This window comes from Equus przewalskii, chromosome 7 (genome assembly GCF_037783145.1).
Source record: "Equus przewalskii isolate Varuska chromosome 7, EquPr2, whole genome shotgun sequence".
Taxonomy (NCBI): domain Eukaryota; kingdom Metazoa; phylum Chordata; class Mammalia; order Perissodactyla; family Equidae; genus Equus; species Equus przewalskii.
This window is the reverse complement of record NC_091837.1, coordinates 43,025,393-43,033,430: the sequence shown is the minus strand read 5'-3', so window position 1 is coordinate 43,033,430 and position 8,038 is coordinate 43,025,393. Positions and strand designations below refer to the sequence as shown.

The following is an 8,038-nucleotide window of genomic DNA, read 5'->3' as shown; positions in this document are numbered from 1 at the left end:
ACAACAAAAGAGTCAGTAATTAAGCTGGATAAATCCATGGTTTTTCTGTCCCTAAATGTGACCTATCTCTCCATTGATTTAGGTGTTCTTCAATGTTTTAAATAAAGTTTGCATTTGGTTTTGTAGTCTAACTCTGATTTTAACTGGTTTTAATGTTCATTGCCAGTCCTCTATGCCATGATCTCTCAATTCTTAAATTTTAAATTTTCACTTATCTAAATGAACTGGGTTATATGTCCAAGTAATTTCCTTTCAATACAAGTATGTTATCAAGGCTTTTGTACATATGATAACATCTTCTCTAATCTTCCCAAACAATCAAGCCAGGCATAAAATTCTCTAATTGCACACTTTTCTCTACAAGCAGTGTTGGCATTGATCACTTTTCTTCTGGCATTCATAGAGGTCTAAGCCTCCGTTTTCTTTGTTTTAAAGAGACTCCTTTTATCTGGTCTTGGAACCAAAGAGTGGAGTAGTGTCTGTTCCTGCAATTTTAGGCTCTCCTTGACCAAAGGTCCTGGTTCCCTGAGATGGTGAACTTCTACTAAGGAACCAGGCAAGAGTTCCGCTGATGCAGAAGAACAGATCAGCGAGCTGGATGAAAGACTAGAGGAAATCACCCAAGCTGAACAGAAAAAAGAATTAAACAGAATGAGAACAGTCTAAGGGAACTCTGGGACAATATAAAGCATGCTAACATTCGGATTATAGGTGTCCCAGAAGGACAAGAGAGAGACAAAGGGGCAGAAAATTTATTTGAGGAAATAGTAGGGATGAAAATTTTCCTAATCTGGGGAAGGAAACAGACATCCAAGTTCAGGAAGCACAGAGAGCTCCAAACAAGATAAACCCAAAGAGGCCCATGCCAAGACATATTATAATTAAAATGTCCAAAATTAAAGACAAAGAGAGAATCCTAAAAGCAGCAAGAGAAAGGCCACAAGTGACATATAAAGGGAAGCCCAACAGGCTATCAGCGGACTTCTCAGCCAAAACCCTACAGGTGAGAAGATAATGGCAAGAGGTATTTAAAGTGCTAAAAGGAAAAAACCTACAGGCAAGAATACTCTATCCATCAAGGCTGTCATTCAGAATGGAAGGAGAGATAAAGAGCTTCCCAGACAAGCAAAAATTAAAGGAGTTTATCACCAAGAAACCAGTTCTACAAGAAATGCTGAAGGGACTTATTTAAGTGAGAAAGCAATGACCACAAATAAAGATTTTAAAAAATTTAATTATTATCAAAAAAACAAAAAAACAGGCAATAAAATCACTTGTAAAGGTAAAAATATAGTAAAAGTAGCAGATCAACTACTTATGAAGAAGATATGAAGGTTAAAAGACAAATGTACTAAAATCGCCTATCAATGATAAGAGGGTAATGGATGGACACACACTAAATAAGAGACTATATAATTTGAAAAACATAAAATGTGGGAGGAGGGGAGTGAAAAAGTAGAGCTTTTAGAAAGAGGGCAAGCTAAAGAGTCTATCAACTCGATATAGACTGTTATATACATAGAATATTAAATAGGATCCTCATGGTAATCACAAATCAGAAACATAATAAGCAAGCAAAAAAGTAAGACAAAAGAAATCAAACACATTACTAAAGATAGCCATCAAACCACAAGGGAAGAGAGCAAGAGAAAAAGAGATAAAAACACGACAAACAAGCACGTAGCAACGGAGAATGGATTGGTGGTTACCATGGGGGAAGCGTGGGAGGACAAAAGGGGTGATGAGGCTCACATGTGAGCGGATGGACTATAATTAGTTTTTGGGTGGTGAACATGATGTAATCTACACAGAATTCAAAATATATTATGATGTACATCCGAAAGCTATATAACGTTATAACCCAATGTTACTGCAATTTAAAAAAAAAAACAGACTTCCGCTGAACCTAAAGCTCTAACTACCATTTGGGGATTCTCACACTAGTAGATCAGAAAGCAGAGTGAAGTTACCATACTGGTGGTGGTAACTGAGCCAGACATCATGAGGAAACAAGATTGCTGCTACATAATTGAGGCAGGGGAGAATATGTCTGGAACTTAGGGATTCATCAGGCCACCGCTTGTCATTTCCACACACAGCAAACATGCCTGGCAAGAATATAGCAATTAAGGGCTCAGACCCCTCCAAGAAAGGGTTTGAGTATCCCACTGGGCAAGCACCCTAGACCAGCAGAACGACGAGCCAAGGGTGAGGGGATCTAGAATGCGTCGCAGATGAGGGAGATGGTAAATATTAGTCACAGTTTGGGGACCAACTGCAGCGGAGGAAGCTGTAGCATGAGTTCCCAACTATCCTGTTGTAAGTCTATTTTTTAGGAATTTTATCTGGCCAGTCTAGGAGAATTGATGACAGTACGCCATGGACCTGATGCAGGGCACGAATGGATCAGAATGGTGCAGGTGGTAGACTGTAGCGATGCCTTTGATGCAGGCCCCATCTTCTCCCTCTTAACACTTCAGTGCATGCCCATTCATCTTCCAACTGCTGGCACCCACTCTGCACCACTGCAGGCCAGAAGCACCCCAGAAATAATGCCCTGGGAGCAAGCTTCAGTCAGTGACTGACAGGAGATAGTAGAAACCCTAGTCTCCTCTTCAAGTGAGGTAAGACTGAGCTTCATGTTTCACAGTGTTCCCTAGTTCCCCAGGTAGGAGTAACCATATTCATTGACTTATTTTTCTTCTCTGTCTCACATTCCCATCCCCAACAGTATTTGCTGGAATTATTTCCCATATCAACCACTTACACTCAAATCCTGCTTCTTCTTCTGTAGAAATCCAAATGAAAACACTTGAGCAGATTTACCAAAAAACACCAGAATCAGAACCCTTCACTTGTATGGGCCCCTTCCCCTAGTAATATATTCACACGGTCATGTGCTTTTGTGAAATTCACCAAGAAAGATAATTTTGTTTCTATTTTCTTAATGGATGTTCCAAATTTGTATAAGCTCCAGGCCTCACAAAGCCTGGATCCACTCCTGATTATCTGATATTCCATATACACTATTTATTTGTTTATTTATTGTTATTTGTCTTCCCTCCCCAGAACGTAAGCTCCAATTGGGCAGGAATTTTGTCAGATTTGTTCACTGCTGAATCCCAGTACCTTTATCAGTGCCAAGCACACAGTAGATGTTAATAATTTTGTTGAATAAATAAGTGAGTAAGCCCCAAATGAACCAAGCCCTGCCCTGTGTCCACCTCTCTGCATCTGCTCCTTCCTCTGATTAGAATCCTATCTGTTCCTCCTTCAGCAGCTACTCACTCAAGACCTATCTCAAATGTCCACAAATCACGTGGGTGGAAGCGCAGACACAAACTTAGGGAAGGATTTATAGCCACCCCAAATGCCTACTTCCCTTTCAGGTATGATTTCTCATATGTGCCTATTTTAACTTTTCATTTTAAATTTTTCAAACACACAGAAAATAGAAATAGCACAATAATCATATATCCACCATTTAAATACAATTGTTAACCTTTTGCAATATCACTTCACCAACATATATTTTTATTTGATTACATATAAATTTTAGTATTGTAAAACAATTGATTATGCCTCATGATTCATGGATCAGCTGGGCGTTTCCTCTGCTGGGCTCACCTGGGCTCAGTCCTGTTGCTGCAGTCCCCTGGGAGGTCAACAGAGCTGGAAGGGCAAGATGGACTCAGTCCCAGGTGCAGTGGTTGGTGCTGGCTGTTGGCTGGGCACTCGGTCCTCCCCTACGACAGTTTCAGAGCAGGTTTCAGGAGGGAGAACGCGAAAGCTTCATGGCCTCTTGACGTGTATGCTCACACAACATCACTTCTGCCATATTTTTTTAATCAGTTTTATTGACATGTAATTTACATACTATAAAATTCAATCATTTTAAGTGCACGAATCAATGATTTTTAATCAATATACAAGGTTGTGTAAATATCACCATAATCCAGTTTTAGAACATTTTTTTCACCCCAAAAAGATCCCTCATGACCATTTGTAATAAATCTCTCGACCCGCAGCCCCTAACAACCACTAATCTACTTACCGTCTCTATAGATTTGCCTTTTCGAGACATTTCATATCAATGTGGAATCACACAATATGTGATCTCTTGCATCTGGCTTTTTACTTAGCATAATGTTTTTGAGGTTCATCCCTGTTGTAGCACATGTCAATAATAATTTGTTCCCTTTTATGGCTCAGCAATATTCCATTGTATGGACAGATGACATTTTGTTTATCCATTCACCAGTTGATGGACATTTGGATTGTTTCCATTTTGAGGCCAATGTAAATAATGTTGCTATGAACATTCATATACAAGTCCTTGTGTCAGTATATATTTTCTCTTGGGTGGATACCTAGGAGTGGAATTACTGGATCACGTAGTAAATTTACATTTCACTTCTTAACTGTTTTCCAAAGTGTCTGCCCTATTTTACACGCCCACTGGTAATGACTGTTCATCTAGTTTCTGTACATCCTCCCATCTCTTAATCCAGAAAAGACTCCAGCTCCCCAATTACTTTCATGAAATTTAGTTTTTTAAGAAGCCTAGTCAGTTGTATTTTACAATCTCCCACATTCTAAATCTTACTTTGTTTCTTTATGATGTTGTTTAACTTGTTTCTATAGCCCCTGTATTTCCAGGAACTGCAAGTAAGACCTGAAGATTTGATTACACTCGGGTTAACCCTTTGACAAGTAGTAATATGTACATCCTATTGCATATATCAGGAGGCACACCAAGTCTGATTATCCTACTATTAGTAATTTTTAAATCGATCAGTGTGGTGGGGGGTGAAAGATCTCTCATTTTCTAAAGGAATTTTCACCATTGGCAGTTAGCAAGTAATCCGTCGAGCAATTCTATGCCTATTGCCAAAAAGATAAAGTGTGAGGGGGTGTTTTAGATAACTTACAAAATATTAAAACACAAGGTGATAATGAAAATTTTAAATGTAATATTTTAAAGAACAATACGTGTACTTAGCTTCTGGAATGAATTAAGCAGTGCAATTGAGCACTCATTCGGCCATGAGTTTTCTGGTAACCAAAACAATGAAGCAAAGACGTCTAGTAAGAGGTTTCTGTTCCAGAAAGAGCAAGGTACATACATCCCTCCACTGAGGTGAACGGACTCCAGCAGGAATTCTCACAGGGAGGCTTATATGAGCACATTGAATAATGGAGCGGATAATCACTCTAATGAGGAGGAAAGCCCCATATTGGTATACCTTGACTGAAGAACCCGCCTTCTCTATCTGAAAAGGAAGTCTTCATCCATCAAACATCCAATTTTATGAGACAGCCCCTAAACAGTGAGGAAAGAAAGGGACACCTGTCATTCCTGCAAGTTCAATTGAAGCAGCCCTAGAAATTAGCAAAATGCCAGATTAGTTTAGCAGTCTTGTTTTATTCCTCTTATAACAATATTTCTAAGGGAACTATGATCACACACACATACATATATGTATATGGTCAAGAACATTATTTTCTGATCATCTGATATAATACAGCCAAACGATTTAGAGACCCTGGAAGAAGAGATAAATATAATCCCCACAAATCTTTTTTCACATTCTTCCCCTCTCTCTCTCTCTCATCACTTATTATGAGCAAACTTCTGGCAAATGCTGAACTGCAATCAATTTGTAGTGACAAATGACTAAAATGCCAGTCTTCTGTGTTGTTGAGTGGAGGAAAATACATATGTTTTCGATCTCAGACATGCAGATGGCACGGTTGAAAGTGTTGGGAAAATTTAGGAACGTGATTTATATTCCTGCCAGAGACAGAACATCCTACTCTCTCAGGGAAGCTACCAGAGCCACATTATTTTTTCTCAAAAAACAGCTTTTGATCTACCCATAAACTCACAAAACAGTGCTTTGTTGATAAATCTGCATCACAAAACGTGGAAGAAACTGCACTGTCTTTTAAAATGTTTAATGCGTAGTCTCTGGCATTCAGAAAACTATTTTAGTTCCAACTCTACTAATCAAGTAGACCTGCACAAGTTACGTCTCCTAGTTTCTGCTTCTCTGTCTTTGGAAAGGATAATACCCATCTCTCAGAGTTGTTTTGAGGAGGAAAGAAAATAATGTAAATAAAGTGCTCAGCACAAGGGTAAGCACTCCATAGATGGCAGTTACTGCTGCCGCGGAACACGCTCAAGATTCAGCAGCCCCTCTCCAGCTCCCTCCTTCAGCCCCCCCGCTCTCCAGACCCCCTCCCTCCGGCCCGCTTCTCTTCAGACCCCCTCTCTCCAGCTCCTTTCTGCAGACTGAATGATGAGTAGGCGCAGTGAGAAGGAAAGACAGCGGCTCCTTGTCGACAGCTGAGCAAGCCCTGAACATAAATTCTGATAAAAGCTGAACTGGAGAAAGGCTTAGCCCAGAGGGTGAAGAGGAGCTTCCGACTGCTTTCCTCATACCTACTGGCCTTTCACCTGCAAATCCAAGGGCGGGTGGAACGTCTGCCGCGCAGGGAAGGGCCACTCCAAAACAATGAGGCCAGAGCAAATGACAAAATACCGTGTAAAGGTCCGTCACTTTCCCCTGGCCTGGGCCCCCTTCCTAGGGGACTTTTGTCACTTAGCCTGTGGGTCCGGCAGGAACACAGGCCAACCTGCCCTACAGTAGCAAGTGAAGGGGCTGCCGAATTTAGGCACGGTAACTTCATCCCCTGGTAAAACCTGCTTCGGGGAATATTCGAATCAGACTAGTTTCTCCTCTTCCCAGGAGAGAGTCTGTCCCTGTCTCTCCTGTGTGAGCTGCGGTGGAAGTCTCTGAAGCGAGAAGTAGTATTGTTCTCTTCAAGGTTGAAACTTGTTTTATAAATACAAAAATTGTGGCAAAATTCTCTGTTGGGGAAGGATGATATTTGGTTGTGCTGGGATCCCATACTTGGCAGAATTTGGAATCTCTGATCCCAAGACACTAAATGCCAGTTGTACCTGCCCTCTCATTGTGACAGCCAGAAAGGACCCCTCTTTGGTTCCAAATGTCCCTTGAAGGGTACCCACACAGACTGAGAATCCCCGGCTGACGGTCAGATGGTCTTGCTGACAATTGTTAATCAACAGGTATTCCTTTTTCAAGCCATTCGTTTATGATAAAACAAGCCAAATGCTTTCCTGATGTTTGTCTTTCTACGTGTTATGGTCAGAGAGAATAAACTCCATTTACATAACTTTTACATATTTAGATAATGTAAAGCGCTTAGTATAGTGCTAAGCAAATTGTGAGCAGTCGACAAATAATTAGCTACTATATTCTTTATTAGTACCACTGATGCGGGGTCGGTGAGCAGAGGAGTCGAAAGAAAGATTTCTTGGACTCTCAAGATCTGGCAGTAATGCTCTTTTGTTTAGAGAATAGTGTGGAATACCGTGGGGACAGGACCCATGGGCAGGCAGAGCTGCTGCGTGGGGACAGGACCCACGGGCAGGCAGAGCTGCTGCTGCCCCTGCTACTGCTGCAAACATGGGTGGGGAGTAAGGCTAAATCTAAGGCATAGGTATGTGAGTCATCTCTTTACAAGACAAAGGAAAGAACATGTAAAAAAATTAAAATGGTATCAGTGCAGGTGGGGTCTGGCCATTGGGTGGTCCCACAACTTTCGATACGAATCTGGTCATATAGATCAGCATGTAGGTGAGGATGCCCTGGGCTTCTCTCCCTGGAGCAGCCCTAATTCATACCATAAAAATCCACTGGGTCATATAGTTTGGCATGTAGGCCAGGTCACCTTGGACTTCTCTAGCTGGGGCAGCCTTAATCCACATCACCATTATCAACTTTATTTGATTATTAAATATTAGTTGAAAGTTAAAAGAACAATATTTTATACCATTTTGAACATAAATTTCACCTGAGAGGGATTATTTCTGTCTTTTCCAATTCCTACATTAGCACTCTGGTCTCCCCAAGACAGTTTCCTTACCTGTAAAGCGGGGATGATAGTACTGACACTATGGGGTTGTTATGAGGCTTAAATGAGACCATGTTTGTGAAGTATTGATGTG

At 40.9% G+C, this 8,038-nt stretch overlaps 1 long non-coding RNA gene across 1 annotated transcript; it reads right to left on the bottom strand.

Moving 5' to 3' along the window:
• Nucleotides 1-3,517: 3,517 nt before the first annotated feature.
• Nucleotides 3,518-5,344, bottom strand: LOC139084828 (uncharacterized). Its single transcript, XR_011542616.1, has 2 exons — nucleotides 5,247-5,344; nucleotides 3,518-3,746 (listed from the first exon to the last, which is right to left on the bottom strand). It is a non-coding gene; the product is annotated as an uncharacterized lncRNA (long non-coding RNA).
• Between the last annotated feature and the right edge of the window lie 2,694 nt (nucleotides 5,345-8,038).